Source organism: Bos grunniens, chromosome 8, assembly GCF_055505025.1.
Source record: "Bos grunniens cultivar Pamir isolate PY7600 chromosome 8, Bosgru_T2T1.0, whole genome shotgun sequence".
Classification (NCBI taxonomy): domain Eukaryota; kingdom Metazoa; phylum Chordata; class Mammalia; order Artiodactyla; family Bovidae; genus Bos; species Bos grunniens.
Window position 1 is genome coordinate 19,134,215 of NC_141172.1, and position 18,577 is coordinate 19,152,791.

Here is an 18,577-nt window from a genome sequence, read left to right on the forward strand (position 1 = left end):
CACCAGGGAAGCTCAAGAATACTGGAGAGGGTAGCCTATGCCTTCTTCAGGGGATCTTCCCAAACCAGAAATTGAATCAGGGTCTCCTGCATTGCAGGTGGATTCTTTACCAGCTGAGCTACCGGAAAGCCCACTTATGAGGAGCATACAGATGAAGGAGTGGAATATTCACTGGGGAAAGGGGCATTTGGGCATCATATTCTGTAATTTTTCACCCCAGTTCCAATTTCCCAAAGGGAGGAGGGATTTTTGTTCTTACTTAACTTAGATCAGAAGTGTCATGGCATCAGTTCATCATGGGTACTTCTTATCCACAAGGTTATTTTTATTGTAATGAGAGCATAATGAGCAACAGGTTACATTCAGAAGCAAGAGGTTCTCACCTTTCTTTGTCTGCTACCCAAAACTTTATCACCCAGTATGTGTGGTTTCCTATCAGTCTGGAGGTTCCTGCTTTTCTTCATCTGCCTATGGACCCGCTCTGTTTACAAGATGCATGATTTCCTGCCATCTGGCCCCTCCTTGCATTTCTCTGCTTGGTACATAGCTACCTGCCTGCTCTGACACCCTCAGTGCACCCTGCCTCACCCACACACAGTCCACCCTGGCCCCTCGCTGTTCCTTGACTGTGCTCACACCACAGTTCAGTTCAGTTCAGTTCAGTTGCTCAGTTGTGTTCAATTCTTTGTGACCCCATGAATTGCAGCACGCCAGGCCTCCCTGTCCTTCACCAACTCCCAGAGTTCACTCAGACTCATGCCCATCGAGTCAGTGATGCCATCCAGCCATCTCATCCTCTGTCTTTCCCTTCTCCTCCTGCCCCCAATCCCTCCCAGCATCAGAGTCTTTTCCAATGAGTCACCTCTTCACATGAGGTGGCCAAAGTACTGGAGTTTCAGCTTTAGCATCATTCCTTCCAAAGAAATCCCAGGGCTGATCTCCTTCAGAATGGACTGGTTGGATTTCCTTGCAGTCCAAGGGACTCTTAAGAGTCTTCTCCAACACCACAGTTCAAAAGCATCAATTCTTTGGTGCTCAGCTTTCTTCACAGTCCAACTCTCACATCCATACATGACCATTGGAAAAACCATAGCCTTGAGTAGATGGACCTTTGTTGGCAAAGTAATGTCTCTGCTTTTCAATATGCTATCTAGGTTGGTCATAACTTTCCTTCCAAGGAGTAAGCGTCTTTTAATTTCATGGCTGCAGTCACCATCTGCAGTGATTTTGGAGCCCAAAAAAATAAAGTCTGACACTGTTTCCACTGTGTGGCTCTCACCACAAGGCCTGGAGAAATATTGACTCTTGTCTGGTATCACATAGTCTCTTCCTCATTTCTTTTAGGTCGCTGGTTAAGTGTCACTTCCCTAGAAAAGTCTTTGCTGAACATCCCATATGAAATACCAACTGAAACCTCTTTTTTTCCATGCCCAGCTTTATTTTTCTTCATGGTGCACCTGACATTGTTATATTTATGTACTTGCTATCTCTGCATACTGAATGTCAGCTCCAGGGGAACAGGGATTTTATTCATTGCTTTATCCCCAGCACCTAGAGTAGTGCCTGACACAGGGCAGATTTGTTTCAAATGAGTGAAAGAATAAATGATCAAGTAGTCAAGGAGGCATGTATGACTTCAGGAGTTCTCTCTTTAGTTGATACATACTTTCATTCATGTCATCTCTGAGAAAGATCCTCATTTTCATGGAGTTTATGTTCTAGTGATAAAGACAGATGGTTTGTACATACTTTAATTTCAGATGTTGGTAAGTGCTCTGAAGAAAATAAAGGCAAGAGGCAGACAAGAGAGTGGCTGGGCTGGGGTGATGGAAATTCTTTTACATGGAGTATTTGGAGAAGTCAGTCTGTTTCAAAAGACGTGGGCAAGTGAAGAATTGAGAAAAGAGCAGGTGTCAGGTCTCTGAAGCTGGAGTAAGTTTAGTGCATCTGAGCTACACTGAGAAATCCAGAGTGGCTGGAGCTTAGAGAATAGGAAAGGAGCCTGGAGTGGCGGGTCGAAGTCTAATCACTTATTTCTTGCAGTTCCATGGTATGGAACTTAGATTTCATTGGAAGACTATGGAAACATCCTCCATGGAACCCGGCCAGCAGGGTCCCGGTGGCTCAGGTTTCAGTATCCACTGTGTGTACTTGGCCTATAACTCCACTGAACTTGACCTTGGCTGTTGGGTCTGAGTCACAGAGTCCAGAGTCTGTTCCCTGGAGAATTTCCTTTCTGAGGGTATGTGATATCTTTTTCTATCATCTGGTTTTGCTTATAGCAGGACAGTTCATTACATAAGTTTCAAAATAAATATACTTAACATTGGGAAGAGTCAAGGTCCCATTCCCATATTTTCTAGAGGACTTCCTTACCCCCCTGCATGTGTTTTTACATTCTTAGGAGAGGGCTTGCTGGTGGTAAAGAACCCACCTGCCAATGCAGGAGATGGAACAGATGTAGGTTTGATCCCTGGGTCGGGAAGATCCCCTGGAGGAGGGCATGGCAACCCACTCCAGTATTCTTGCCTGGAGAATCCCATGGACAGAGGAGCCTGAGGGGCTACAGTCCACAGGGTCTCACAGAGTTGGATGCAACTGAAGCGACTTAGCATATGGCACACAGGAGAGGGCTCCACTTCATTTCTCCCTTAAAACCAAGAGTTAAGTCAAGGAAGCTAATGATAGATCAAAGTCTAAACTCCAGGCCATGCCCTTGCGCTGCATGCCTGAGTACATCTTCTCTGTCTCTCTCTCCCTCTCTTAGTTCTCAGTGTCTATGCTTATTCTGCTTTTCTGGTCGAAGACTCTTTTCTAACTTCCCTCATTGTGGGTTTCTTATGTAGGGTTGGTGACATTTGTCTGCTAGTTCAGAAGATTTCCATGATTTGGAGCCACTTATAAGAGCTTTTTAGCATGGGACTTGTAGAGATGTGCAGTTCATGGCATCTTATTAGGCCTGGAAAAATCTGTAAAGATTCCCACCTTTCAATGTTACTTCTTTAGGAACGGTTTATTGGGGTAATTGGGTGACAAGATACTACCATTGTTTTGCCTGTAAAATATTTTTTAGGCCAGCACTTTAATACTCTTTCAGGTGGTTGGCCCAAATCCATTGCATTATAACAAACGGCCCAGGGGAACACTGAGCTGGAGTGGCATGGGGTTAGTCCAGGATAGTGGGAATCCTTTCAAAATTTGCAGGGGGAAAATACCCTGTCATTTTAAAGAAGATCATTTTCTCTCAAATTTATCCCAAAAGTTATTCTTAAACTTTGATGCCTGCTCCCACTTGTCTGGTAGCAAGCACTAGCAGATGACCAAAGAAATGAACAAGCAGCAAATGAATATTAATGGAAAAATTCTGAGACAGTTGATAATGCTTGGTTTGACAGCTTGTTTCTTTGTGGACATGCGGGTTCCCAGTTCTACATATAGAATTTTTCTCCTAGGAAAATTATTGGTACTTCGCCTGATGGAGTTCACGCTGGTGATATTTTAAGGCGTTCAGCAGAGTGTGGCATTTTGCAAAGAGCATCATTTCTTCCAGATTCTTCTTTTCATAATTTGGGAACCATTGAGTTTTAAGGGTCAGCTGAAGTCTCTCTCTTAGAAAGTCTGCAAATAAGTTTCTCTCAGCTACCAGAACCTTAGAATGTTTCTGACTAGTTCTTATTTGTTTTTTAATTTTTACAATGTTTTGTTGGTTTCTTCCATACAACACATATCAGCCATAATTATATATATATCCCCTCCCTCTTGAGCCTCCCTCCCTTCCCCCAACCCACCCCTCTGGGTCATCGCAGACCTCCAGACTGGGCTCCCTGTGTTATGCAGCAGCTTCTCACCGACGGTCCATTCTGCATATGATAATGTATACATGTTGATGCAACTTTTTCCATCCGTCCTACTCACTGTGTCCCCACTGTGTCCACAAGTCCTTGCTCTACATCTGCATCTCCATTCCTTCCCTGCAAATCGGTTCATCAGTACTATTTTCCTAGATTCCACATGTATATGTGTGTGTGTTAATAGACTGTATTTGTTTTTCTCTTTCTGACTGACTTCACTTTGTTTAACAGGCTCTACATTCATCCACCTCACTAGAACTGACTCCAATTTGTTCTTTTTAATGGCTGAGTAATATTCCATTGTATATATATATACCACAGCTTCTTTATCTATTCATCTGTCAATGGGTATCTAGGTTACTCTCATGTCCTGGCTATTGTAAACAGAGTTACTATGAACACCAAAGTACATGTGTCTTTTAGAATTGTCGTTTTCTTAGGGTATATGCCTAGTAGTGGGGTTGCTGGGTCATATGGTAGATTTATTCCTAGTTTTTTCAGGAATCTCCATACTGTTTTCCATAATGGCTGTATCCGTTTACACTCCCACCAACAGTGTAGGAGGGTTCCCTTTTCTCCACACCCTCTCCAGCATTTATTGTTTGTAGATTTATTGATCATGGCCATTCTGACTGGTGTGAGATGATACTTTATTGTAATTTTGATTTGCATTTCTCTAAAAATATTTTGGCCACCTCATGAGAAGAGTTGACTCATTGGAGAAGACCCTGATGCTGGGAGGGATTGGGGGCAGGAGGAGAAGAGGGCGGAAGAGGATGAGATGGCTGGATGGCATTACTGACTTGATGGACATGAGTTTGAGTAGACTCTGGGAGTTGGTGATGGACAGGGAGGCCTGGTGTGCTGTGATTCATGGGGTCGCAAAGAGTCAGACACGACTGAGTGACTGAACTGAACTGAATAATTCGTTATGTTGAACATTTTTTTTGGGGGGCGGGGGGTGCCATCTGTATGTCTGACCAGTTTTAAAAGGCTGTGTGAAGATGTGACCACTTAGGGTATTCAGGGTGGAAGTTTCAAGTTCTTGTACTAATTTATTCAGCAAATATGACCTACTGTGTTGTGCTGAGTTATTTTTGTTGTCAGCTCGAAATCAACATCCTTCCGCATCTAAGGTCTTACAGAGGAGAAGCTGGGAGTCATATTTCCCAGGATCTCCTTCCCTAAGTGATTCCTAGTTAGAGTCTGCCAGTGAGAGCCACTCACATGAGATTTAGAAAGTGGATAGAAAAACAAAAGGCCATTACACTCCAGAGGCAGTTCAGGCAGATGTGTGGACAGCTGGCAGACTCAAGGCTTGCAGAATCTTCTGGCAAGCACCTGTGAATTACCTGCTTTGTGCTCTAGGCAGTGGGGATGATTAGTGTGGCTGTGTCTGAGTCCTTGATTCCCTGTCACCAGCCTAGACCATTGTGTCTTCTAGGGAGCTTCTTCTCGGTTCTTGGCGCTTGCAGCAGCTTCTTGGGAAGCTGTTGTTTTCCTGCAGCAGGTGGAGGTCTTCATTGCTGGCTTCTGTATTCTTTGCTGCCCTGGCCCTGAGGCCGAATCTGGCCTCTATACCCTGACACCAAATTAAATCTCAGGGACAGAGTTTTGGGTGAAGTTGAAAAGAATAGCTACCAGGGCTTCCCTGGTGGCTCAGATGGTAAAGAATCTGCCTGCAATGCAGGAGACTGGGGTTTGATCCCTGGGTTGGGAAGATCCCCTGGGAAAGAGATAGGCTACCCACTCCAGTATTGCCTGGAGAAGAATCCTATGGACAGAGGAGCCTAGCGGACTACAGTCTACAGGGTCCCAAAGAGTTGGACACTACTGAACAAATAACCGGAGAAGGCAATGGCACCCCGCTCCAGTACTTTTGCCTAGAAAATCCCATGGACGGAGGAGCCTGGTAGGCTGCAGTCCATGGGGTCGCTAGAGTCAGACATGACTGAGCGACTTCACTTTCACTTTTCACTTTCATGCATTGGAGAAGGAAATGGCAACCCACTCCAGTGTTCTTGCCTGGAGAATCCCAGGGACGGGGGAGCCTGGTGGGCTGCCGTCTATGGGGTCGCACAGAGTTGGACACGACTGAAGCGACTTAGCAGCAGCAGCAGCACATACACACACAGAAAAGAATAGCGTTGTTGCTTTGCCAGACAAAGGGGACCCAGCAGGCTAATGACCAGAAAACAAATGTCCCATCTTGGAAAGGGTAGTGAGAAGTTTTATACTAATGGTTCAAAGAAGATGTGGTCAGCTCATGGACATTCTTTTGATTAGTTGGTGGTGAGGTAAGTGGGAGTCAGCATCATCAACCTTCCGGTTTCAACCTGTCCAGGATCTCCGTGCTTGTGGGCAGCACCTGGTGGGGGAGCTTCAATATCTGTGGAACAGCTCACAGTTATTGTTATATCCCTTGAGGGGGAACTGTCCCTGAGGCTACACTATTGTTTCTTTTGACTGTTCCTCCACATCCCCTCCCTTCCCTAATTAGCAACTATTTGAACCTGCTCTTGGACCCTAGGGAAGGACTTGGAGGCTAAATGAAGCCTATTTCCTGTAATCAAGAAGTGGGGGAACACAGAAGCCCTTCTGTGGCCTGGAGCTCCGCAGGGTCCTGCTTGGTATGAGCCTGTTCAGTGACAGTGCAAGCCTCCGAATCTCTGGATTCAAACCCTTCGTGTCTGGAACATTTAAAATGTTGGAAGTTTAGATGCTGGGGTATGGGCTTGGTTCTGTTAGCTAGTTTGACTACAGCTTCCATGGTCCCATAGCATGTCATCAGATGGGTCCAATTTCCTCCTTTAATGTGCTCCTTGGTGGCCTGGTGGTTAGGATTTGGCATCTTATTCTTCAGCCAGCCCAGTAATCCCCCTTGATAGCACCATCTTTCTGAAAGACAGTATCTCTCTATCACGTAAATGTCAAAGGACTTTAGAAGACACTAATCTGCTCAGATTTGACATCCTTGGCCTCATCAAACCTTCCTTGAACCTGTTAACATTTTCAGCATTACCAACGCTAAGGAAATAATTCCACTTGTCTTTTTTTATTTTTCCTTATAACTCAAATTTAATGTAAGACTTGGCTGGTGTCACCCTAACAGTTCTTTCAAGACTCACCAGATTAAACATATGAGGCATGGCAAAATCAAGCTTTTCCTGGGAATATCCCCTCGCCCAAGATCTGTGTCAGTTATTGGGCTTAAACTTGATTGGGGAAGGGTGCTGAAAGCAGAGATGGTATTCCTACTTCTTTCATGTTAGCTCAACACGCACTTGACTGTATAAAAATATTTTCGTCTTAGCTGTTTAACAGAGCAAAAGCAGCAGAGAAGTTCAAACAAAACATTTTAAAACAGATATGGAAATAGAATGTTATGTAGCTTGAGTGTTTAATAGATACAGGTGCAGAGAGCAAGCTGGGTCAGTTTCCACCGTTGATTAGTCTTGCTGAATGGACCAAAATCTCTTTAGATTAGAGAAATTAAATCAGCATCAGAATGGGCCTGGATACTGGCATTTGACTCTGTGACTAACCACCTCCCTTGTCTGATCAATATACTCTTGTTGAGTGTTAAAATGTTCAGTCCAGTCACGTTATTGGGAACATCTCCAGGGCTGATATCACACTGCTGTACCACCTTCATGGCCCTACCAGTTTCTAAAATATTGAAATACTTTCTTACTTGTGGGTGCAGTCACTGTCCTGAGCTCTCCCATTGCACCCCACCATCCTGCCACATTTCTCCATAATTCAGCAGTCTGTAGTTTCATGATGTCTGCCACAGCATGGGAGCTTCCAGGATCTCATTGTTTGACACCTGTTTCCTATTGCAATTGAAGAGCTGAAATCTCAGACAATGATCTAATTTTCTTCGCACTGTCTCCTACTCCCACTAATGAACAGCCTATCAATAACATATGTTTCATGAAATCATATCTACTGCTGGTTGAAAACAACCAGAGACAGACTCCACAAGAGGTTTTTAATAGCCTGGTTAGTTACTACCTGGATCAGGGAATAAAACCTCAAATAAGAGTCCCTTAGATTTTTTAGTGTTGCAGAGAGTGAAACTGTAGAGGTGGGTCATCTCTCTGGTTCTGTTACCAGACCCCAACAGGGCATGCAGAGCAGTCAGCATGGGCCAGGGATAAAGATGACCCTCAAAACTTCAGGCCACAGAGAGGAAAGGAAGGGACATACTTGGTCCTCAAAGTCTTCTGGGTGCTCAGATGATTTATCCCCAAGGTGGACTTCCAGTGTGCAGGGAGAAGACGTTGGCTTTGTTGTGATGGACCTGCTCTAAGTACTGATCTGGCCACTTTAGTTTCTGTGACTGTGGGCACTTTAGTCCCATTGGATCTGCATGGACTCATTGGTAAGGTGTGTACGCAAAACACATAACACTCAATTTATAACTGAAACAAAAACTGCAAAACAAGCAACTTGCTCTTCAGTTTTTTTCTTCTAGGCAATGTGAAGAGAGGACTGGGAAGACGATCCTGACATGAGGCGCTTTTTATGTTGTATTGCCTGTTTCTGTGATGGCCTTTGTAATGTATGGGCATATTGACTCAGGGCCTTCACATGTTGAAAAGGTCATGTCCCAGGAGAAAGGAAATGAGACCCAATGTTTTGCCTTGTCACTTCTAGAAAGAGATGGTCGGGGAGAGAATGGACCTCCTGTTCCTATCCTGCAGCCTGCTAATCCTGAGAAATGACCTCCTTGGAAATTGTTCTAGGCTTCCCTGGTTTCCTCAATGCAGCTGAATACTCAACAGTGCCACAGGGACACGTACTAAGGCTAGTGCAAGTTTACCAAGTTGCCACCTGAGCAAGCTCTTCCTTGAATATTGACTCCTATCCCCATCCCCCAGGGTGTATTGTATGGACTGTGGGAACCAGCAATGGTAGACAATGCCCTTTTAACAGTAAAGGCTGCGTCATAGGTTATTCTCAGTACCTCTTGAGCAATGAAGTTCATTTTCTATGTTTTAATCTTTGGTGTGCTTAGTTGCTTCGGTTATCTCTGACTCTCTGCAACCCTATGGACAGTAGCCCCCAGGCTCCTCTGTCCATGGGATTCTCCAGGCACGAATACTGGAGTAGATTGCCATGCCCTCCTCTAGGGGATCTTCCTGACCCAGAGATCTAACCCACTTTCCTGTGGCTTGTGCATTGCAGGTGGATTCTTTACCACTGAGACACCAGGGAAGCCTCTTTAATCTTTGAAGTATATGATTATTATCTTTAAAGTGAATGTGACAAATAGGAGTAACCTCACATACCAGCACAGATTGCTTGATAGAGAAGCTGCTGCTTTATTGTGCTTTATCAGGATTCTAAGGCTACAATCCATGCCTTGATTGATTAGCAATGTCTGTAATGGATATGGGAAGGGATGATGGCAGTGTGCCCATAATGCATTTGCCAATCCTATTTTACAGTCTTTTTTATTCTTGTGCAGACAATAACCTTTTTTAAGGTACAAAATAGCAGACTGAATGGTTTAGAGGAGCTTTTCTTAGAAAAGTGATAAAACATAAACTAAAGAGATACTCATCCCTACCTAAGGAGAGTGTTTTATGATTTCAAATTGGAGGATTCATTGTTATGTGTGCAAGATGGATTTTCTTGGTGCTTATGTCTACATGCAATGAAAAGGAAAATTTGTGTGTTTAAATGTGCATAATCAATGTCCTAGCTTTTACCTCTGTCTGCTAAAGTTAAGGTTTATACACTTCAAGTTTTCAATCAAGTTTTCACTTTCCTTGGGGGGTGTTTGCAACAGTACTCTCTCCCATAGTGGGACACATCCATTTCTCCTTTTTCTCTCCTTACCCTCATCTATGCTGATGTCTGGGAAGCCACTTGATGGTGTCGTGCTGCTCCAGGTACCCATGGAAAAAGTTTGATGTCAGTGCCAAGGATGCCATCTACAGATGCTCTGAAACCATAAATCTCTGCGGGCTTGTGGCAGTTGCTATTCAGTGGGGAGATGGACACATTTTGCATTCTGGGCACCAAGGCAGCAGCATTTCATGTGGTGAATATACAACTTCTGCACTGCAGCCCTTGTCTGCAGAGGGCTCACATGGCAGACTAGGTGGGGTCCAGAAGCTGCACTAAGCTCCCATTCCATCTCCCCGAGGTGTATCCCTGGTGCTTCTTGCAACACAGCTTCTACAGATTGCCAGTTGGGGGGCCGGTCTCCTTGGGACTTTAGCAAGAGTCCAGTCTCCTTGGACACCTGAGTTCTTAGATAGTTTGGGCCATGAATATTCCAGTGATTTCAGGTGTTCTCTCTAATTCCTGACTGCTATTTTACTTAGAAGTAAAATGTAGTTTTTACTACAGGACTACCTGAAGTAGTTGGTATTTGGAGGAAATATGTGACACTTAGACATACTCTTATTTCATATTTCAGTATATTCCCTTTTGTTAATTTCTCTCATTTTTAAATTTCATTTATTCATTCAGTATTTACTGCACTGCTTGGTTGTACCAGGGAATTAATATTAAATCCTGAACTGATGAATATGAATACTACAAGCCTGGTCTTCACAGCCTTCACAATTTTAGGAAGAAGGGAAGACATATGAAACAGAAATTCTGTTGGTGAGTGCAAAATGAAACATTGAAGCATTTAAGCCTAGAGAATAGTACTGGGGAGGAAAAGATTAATCCCAGGCAGATGAGGGGGAATAGATGGTATTTCTGACTTTATTTTTGCCACTCAACCCCAGACAGCAGTCTTCTGGGCTTATGTTGACTTTGTCCAGCTCATACAGACAACATTAGCAAAGCACCAGGCTGCCAGTATGGTTTAAAAACTAAAACAAATTTAACACCCTGAGCTGCAGGAAATCTGAATTGAGAACTGCTAGGGAGAGCTGCCTTGGCATAAGCTGTGTGGCATCTTTCAATGGAGTAGGTTTTGAGGCCAAGATTTATGTTCAACAGCTAATACGTTAGAGACAACAGTTATATATACAGAGGCTCCTGTTTGTCCTTCACAGATGCAATTAAGAGTTGCATCTGTAACCCAGGCTTTATTTATTTACTTTTTTAGCCGCTGACATTACTATGAAAGGAGAGCATCAGGTCAAACCAAAGTAGGAGGTCGTTCTACTCACCCCATCACAGGACTGAAATAAAAGGAAGGAAGACTGTGCAAGTCATTCACCACATCGCCCCTAACTGTAGGGGTTGGTTAGCTGTAAATGTCAATAGTCCTAACAAGGACTGTGGAGTAATTTGTTAAATAACCGAGTGAGCATGCCACTCGGAAGCCCGCCGGATGAGAGCGCGGCATCAATTAGAGACAAAGGGAACCGCTCGCTTTTCTCTGCATCAAGTGGGCCCTCGGAGGCTCGGAACTAGCTAGTCCAGAAAAAGCGAGAGGAAGCAGAAGGAAGGAATAGGGGAAGGAGGCAGCAACTCGGCCTCCTTGAAATGTGAGGGGCGATAAAGAAAGAGCGCCCTTGCTCACATTGAGAAAACATGACCAGAGTGGAGCCTGGAAAGAAAGCCCCGCAGTCCCCAGGGACCCGGGCAGAAAGCCTCTGCCAACAGACTGAGTGACCAGCCTCACCATCTGCTTCCACACGTCGCTCCCCAACAATAGGGACTTGTGCGGACCTTCTGCCCCTCCCCTCCCCCACCGTGAGCACTCATTTAAATGAGGCTGGGTAGGGGGCGGGGAGCCGCTGCTGGCGCTGTGATCGTTCGCACCCTGGGAGCCCGCCCAGCATCCCCAACAGAAGGCCCTGGGGTGAGAGGTTAGACTCTCAGCTGCCCGGAGAGATGATTACCGAGCTGCTCCCAAACGAAGCTGCTTCACCGCTGGTGCTTGGGCATGTGTGGGGGTAATTGTGCTTGAATACTTAATGCTTGATTGACTTGGCTGTTTTGTGTTTGACCATATTTTGAAATGCGATCTCACTGTTGGGGTGGCAATTAGCATCAAGCCCACAGGGTTGGAAAGAGTGAAACGGAGTTGCTTCTGTGGTGATGTCTGCTTCTTTCCTGGAATCAGCGCAGAAAACTGAGTGTTCTACTGGGGCTCATTTGCCTGTATTTGGATCATCTGGAATTTTGATCCTAAAGAGGAAATCTTTTAATCCTGAACTTCAGTGTCGCTGCCAACTTTGATCTTTACATCTTTGGTTACAGCTGAGTTTTACATCCATTCCAAGGGACCTTTGTTCCCTGTGCCGCCATGGGAGAAGAGAATAGGAGAGGAGAGGTCATGGCTGAGAACAAGAAAAATTCACGCCAAGTAGGAGAAAGGCTAGGGCTGAATGTGCGTGGTAAGTTAGTTATGACACAGAATCCAGAATTTCAAGATGATGGTTAGCTGAGTAGATCTGGTGCCCTGTCTGGTTCAGTTCCTTGAGGATATGTCTTAATTATCTTTGTATCTCTAGCACCTTGCACAAGGCTTTTAGTAGGTATTTAGTATTTATATTTCTGGAACATGTATATTAAAGCCAGCACAACTTCTAGGAAAAAAGAGACGGGCAATCAGCTAATGTTTAAAAATCTTTTTAATTTCATTTTCAAATGGTGAACTTACGCATCCCTCAGGCTGTGTCTCACATTATTGGAATAAAGTGTTCCAGTTAAAAATTACCAGAGGCTGGCAATGGATCTCACAGATTCAAGGTCACTTTGGGGATATTTGAAATTGCTGACTCCCTATAATAAAGGATGGGCCAGGTTTCTGTTCATTTAATCAAATTAAAAGTAGCACAAGCAGGTACTGATTTATTTGAAAAGAAGTAATCTGCCTGCAATGCTGGAGACACGGGAGATGCAAGTTTGATCCCTGGGTCAGAAAGATCCCCTGGAGGAGGAAATGGTAACTTATTCCAGTATTCTTGCCTGAAGAATCCCATGGACGCAGGAGCCTGGTGGGCTACAATCCAATGGGTTGCAAAGCATTGGACACAACTGAGCACCTGAGGACACAGGTGCTCAGACACAAGACACAAGAGGGAAGTTAACTATGGATTAGCCACATGACTTCGTGTGTATCACTAATTCCATAAATGAAGGCATCACAATCCATTGTTAAATTTTATAAGAAAAATGAGAACAAGAACTGATGAAGTAAGATTACGAAACCTAAGTGATGGTTCTTATAAAACAATTCCAGAAGTACAGAAAAGTGTGGTGGATGTCTAAGACCAAATATTAATAATAGGTGTGCAGTCGAAATTTCTGAGAAGTCAATCTTAGCAAAATGAAAGGGTTTGATGACTTTGGCTCAATGGTGTCCACAAATCTGCGATACACAGACTCAATTTATTTGTAAATTGAACATTAATGTTCCTTCGGAGAAGGCAATGGCAACCCACTCCAGTACTCTTGCCTGGAGACTCCCAGGGACAGAGGAGCCTGTTGGGCTGCCGTCTATGGGGTCGCACAGAGTCGGACACGACTGACGCGACTTAGCAGCAGCAGCAATGTCCCTTGGTCAAGGCACAACTCCTATGTTGTTCTTGTTCTCAGTTAAAAATGAAGAATAATTCTTGGATTTGCATTTTTTTCTGTTCTTATTAAAGACTTTTTCCTGTCCTGGATGTTAACTCTCTAAAAATTATTTATACTTCTTTTGTCTTTGTTTCCTCATCTGGAGAATGGGAATTTTAATAGTATCTACTTTATAAAATTATTGTAAGGATTAAATTAAATCATATGTGTAAGATATTTATAATTGTGCCTGGCACTTAGTTTTTTGCTCATATATATTTCCATTGACAATATTTGCAGTTATTAATTTGAGAATCTTCTTTGTTGAGGATATAGTCTCATTCATACTCCTTTTCTGTTTAAGTATATGTGACTCTGTTTAAGAAGACTGTAGACTTCTGCAAAAGACTTCTGCAAACTTATTATAGTAAATACTTTTGTAAGGTCACATAATGAAGTATAATAATTTTCAGTCACTGCCCTAAATTTGAAATTCTAATTATATAATTATCATAAATTTTTAGCAGCTGGGGAGTCTGAGTTAAGTATTAAACAAGGCTAAGTATTTTAGTGCATTACATAAGGCAGAGTAGAGTAGTGAATAAGCAAGTGAGCTTGAATCTGGCTATTCTGGTTATTAACCTCTTTGAAACTTGAGATTTTTATCTTTTAATAAAGTAATAATATCTATCTCACAAAATTGAAGAAAAGATGAAATAAGATAATATATGTAAAGGACTTAGTACAATGCTTGGCCTATATAGAGAGGACCCAATAATTGAATAAGTGATAATTATTATAGTAATTCTTATTATAGCTATGATTACCATTTTCTGTTACAAAAGTTAGAAGATGGGCCTTTTACTCCTCACAGGGAAACTCATGGAGGACAGTTTGATGTCTCAGAGGGTATACTAGGGTCTGTTGCAAAGAAACCAGAGGGCATGGACTGAAGTTCTCAAAATGCATGGCAGGCTTCCAGGTCCCTCTTGGGAGGCTCTACAACACTGAGATTGACTTTGCTGCTATAGGAACCAAGAATTACCTCCTCCTTCGTTGCTCTCTCTCTGCTCCCCACAGCTGTTGTCATAATAGAGGTATCATTGTCTTTCTTCCCTATATGTGCAACAACTTTATTTGCATTATTTTTAATCACTATTAAAAATGTGATCTGTAATCTAGATGTTACCCAGTTTACAGCTGTATAAAAATCACTAGCTGGTGGGTAGCAGAACCAAGGATTCAACCTGGGTCTTTCTGGCCACTGAACCTGCCCTTTTTCCATTGTCCTCTGGCCTCGTTTACCACTTTAGCACTATCTCCAACTCTAATCTTAACAAAGGTCTCTAAAAACATTTATAAAGAAATATCCTTGAGGATAATTTTTTTCTCAACTTGAGATGTGTTTTTCTTCCTCCCCTAGAGAGTACAAAATTATGAGAATCCACACATATGCATACTTGTGAAACTGTAGTGCGAGTCACTACTCTTGAGTGATATTACATGTAGTTTGGCTGCAAGAAAATTAAACCCTGTCAAGAAATAGTTCCCAAGACCCGTAACTTCTGTGGGGAAAGAAAGGAAGAAAGAAAGTGAAGTTGCCCAGTTGTGTCTGACTTTTTGAGACCCCATGGATTGTAGCCTATGAGACTCCTCTGGCCATGGAATTTTCTAGTCAAGAGTACTGGAGTGGGTTGCCATTTCCTTTGTGGGGAGGGGATGTATAAAAACATGCCCAAAAAACGAGTGAAGAAGAAAAAAGCCTCCCAACCCCAGAGAATAAATAAGTATAGTATATATAATATTTAGTTCAGTGTTCTGAAAAGGTTGAGACATACTCAAGGTCAGTCATACAGTAAATTAGTAATGGAATCATATCCAGCCTTTGGACATTCATTCCAGTACTTTTTCCTGATTCTACTTTTTCCTCTGCAGCTTCTCAGGTATCGGGAGAGAAAAACTTTTTAATGAAAATGAATGGTGGAGGAAAAAGTGTTTAAGACACTCCAGGAATAGTGTTGACTGTAGAGGGAGGGTCTGTAAGTTTTGAGCCCTTTTGAGGTTGCCCACATGCTTGAATCCATGTATCGTGCATACGTATTGTGCATACACAGCATCTTTCGCTCCAGGCCTCCTCTCAGTCCTGAGCGTATGTCTATGGACGTGTTGCAAGGACCATTCGTTCCAAAGAAAGACCTGCAGGGGCAACTTGCGACGGAGCAAAATGTGTCTCTGTCAACATCCCCCTTTCCCTCTCATGCCCTCTAACTCCTTTTGATATACGTACGAGCCCTCTTACAGCCCTCCAAATCCTTTTTGTATGTTTTATTACCAAACATTTGTCCTGATGTGTTAACCTTTATACAATTCTGCAAAAAATTATCTGCTGATAGTAATCACTTATATTTGTGTAACTCATTATATTAAGTACCATCATATGCACTGTTTTATTTTTCTTGTTAACTGCCAAGTGGAACAGACAGGTAGGTTATCCACATTTTACAAACAGTAATAATACAGGGCTGCTGCTGCTGAGTCGCTTCAGTCGTGTCCGACTCTGTGTGACCCCATAGACGGCAGCCCACCAGGCTCCCCCGTCCCTGGGATTCTCCAGGCAAGAACACTGGAGTGGGTTGCCATTGCCTTCTCCAATGCAGGAAAGTGAAAAGTGAAAGTGAAGTTGCTCAGTCGTGTCCAACTCTTCAAGACCCCATGGACTGCACCCTACCAGGCTCCTCCGTCCATGGGATTTTCCAGGCAAGAGTACTGGAGTGGAGTGCCATCACCTTCTTCGAATACAGGGCTGGAGGGGTTAAAAGACTTGCCCAAAGTCACACTGGGCAGTGAGCAGTGGTGTCAGATGGACCTGGTGTTTTCTGAGTCCTAATGGCATTCATCACAGAGCTACATTTCCTCACTGTTTCACGTTGAGAGAAGATATACCTGATGATGGAAAGGTGTTTAATGCAGAAAGACTCTGACTGTGTAATTTCAGGTTTTATGGCAGCAATTAGCTAAAGATATACTTTGGTGGCACCTCTTGATTTATACCATGAAAGCCAAAATCTTAAGGAAGATCATCAGAAGCATTTCTCCCTCTGAAGTCTTATCCCATGGTAAGCATTTGACAAATACTTTTTTTCAGAAAAAAAGGAAGTACACTTTTATGTGTCAGAGGTAAACAAAAGTCAGTACCAAGCCAAAATACTCAGGATTTCTTTTATTTACTATGTTCTAGAGCTACTAGAGGAGAAGGCAATGGCACCCCACTCCAGTACTCTTGCCTGGAAAATCCCATGGACAGAGAAGCCTGGTAGGCTGCAGTCCATGGGGTCACTAGGAGTCGGACAGGACTGATCGACTTCACTTTCACTTTTTACTTTCATGCATTGGAGAAGGAAATGGCAACCCACTCCAGTGTTCTTGCCTGGAGAATCCCAGGGATGGGGAGCCTGGTGGGCTGCCATCTATGGGGTTGCACAGAGTCAGACATGACTGAAGCAACTTAGCAGCAGCAGCAGCAGCAGCAGAGCTACTGGGCTTCCCTAGTAGCTCAGCTGGTAAAGAATCTGCCTGTAATGCAGGAGACCCTGGTTTGATTCCGGGGTTGGGACAATCCCCTGGAGAAGGGATAGGCTACCCACTGCAGTATTCTTTGGCTTCCCTGGTGGCTCAGACGGTAAAGAATCCACCCGCAATGTGGGAGACCTGGGTTTGATCCCTGAGTGAGGGCATGGCAACTTACTCCAGTATCCTTGCCTGGAGAATCCCCATGGACACAGGAACCTGGCAGGCTACAGTCCATGGGGTTTCAAAGAGTTGGACATGCCGGAGGAACTAAGCACAGCACAGAGTATTTTAATTAGAGGTTTTTAAGTTTTGAGAGAGATGTTAAGCAAATAAATACAAGGCATGAAATTTATAGGAAATTGGTGAGTAGCTAACATGACAATGGAATTCATTACTGGGCATATGTTGTGCATTTACTGTTTCAAAAACTGAGGAATTTCCCAGGTGAAATCTAAAACTGGCCCCTATACACTGAGGGCAAGGGGAGAGAAGAGAAAGGCATATTAGTCCAGAATGGTAGGTGGAGGTTTAATAAGCAAGGAAACTTACACATGAGGCTTGTCTTGGGCAGTCACAAGACAGGGCGATCTTGTCCACCTGCCAGAATCTTAAAAGTTTACATGCAGGCTTTAACTGCTTCAGTCACTATGCAGTTCAAATGGTCTTAAGAACACCTCACTCTCTCTAGACTATGTCCTTGAAAGTCCTAGTGTGGGAATGGTGGGCAGAGTGTACATTCCGAGGATGGGAGGTTGTAAGGAGCCTCCAATTTCCCACATCTAACTTGCTGTTCAACTGGTGGTCATATCCCCTTGATGAACTCCTACAACAGCATCACGTTGGCTATGGGTTCTTTAGAAGATTCAGTTGCATAATAATGTCTTAGGTTCTTTAGAAAATGAAGACCAGAACTATAAATACTTTCAACTGGATACAGTATTCTTATGGTTCAGTTCAGTTCAGTTCAGTCGCTCAGTCGTGTTCAACTCTTCGTGACCCCATGAATCGCAGCACGCCAGGCCTCCCTGTCCATCGCCAACTCCCGGAGTTCACTCAGACTCATGTCCATCGAGTCAGTGATGCCATCCAGCCATCTCATCCTCTGTCGTCCCCTTCTCCTCCTGCCCCCAATCCCTCCCAGCATCAGAGTCTTTTCCAATGAGTCAACTCTTCGCATGAGGTGGCCAAAGTATTGGAGTTTCAGCTTTAGCATCATTCCTTCCAAAGAAATCCCAGGGCTGATCTTCAGAATGGACTGGTTGGATCGCCTCGCAGTCCAAGGGACTCTCAAGAGTCTTCTCCAGCACCACAGTTCAAAAGCATCAATTCTTCGGCGCTCAGCCTTCTTCACAGTCCAACTCTCACATCCATACATGACCACAGGAAAAACCATAGCCTTGACTAGACGGACCTTTGTTGGCAAAGTAATGTCTCTGCTTTTGAATATGCTATCTAGGTTGGTCATAACTTTCCTTCCAAGGAGTAAGCGTCTTTTAATTTCATGGCTGCAGTCACTTAAGGAGCAAAGAACTTGTGTATCTCTGGAAGAAAAGGTGCCAGTTATATAAACTTAGTAACTTAAGAGATGATGTGGTTGATAATAACTGGTTTTTTATTTGTCCAAAGGGAATTTGTAATTTCTATGGAAGCATTTTTATAAATGGTTGCTT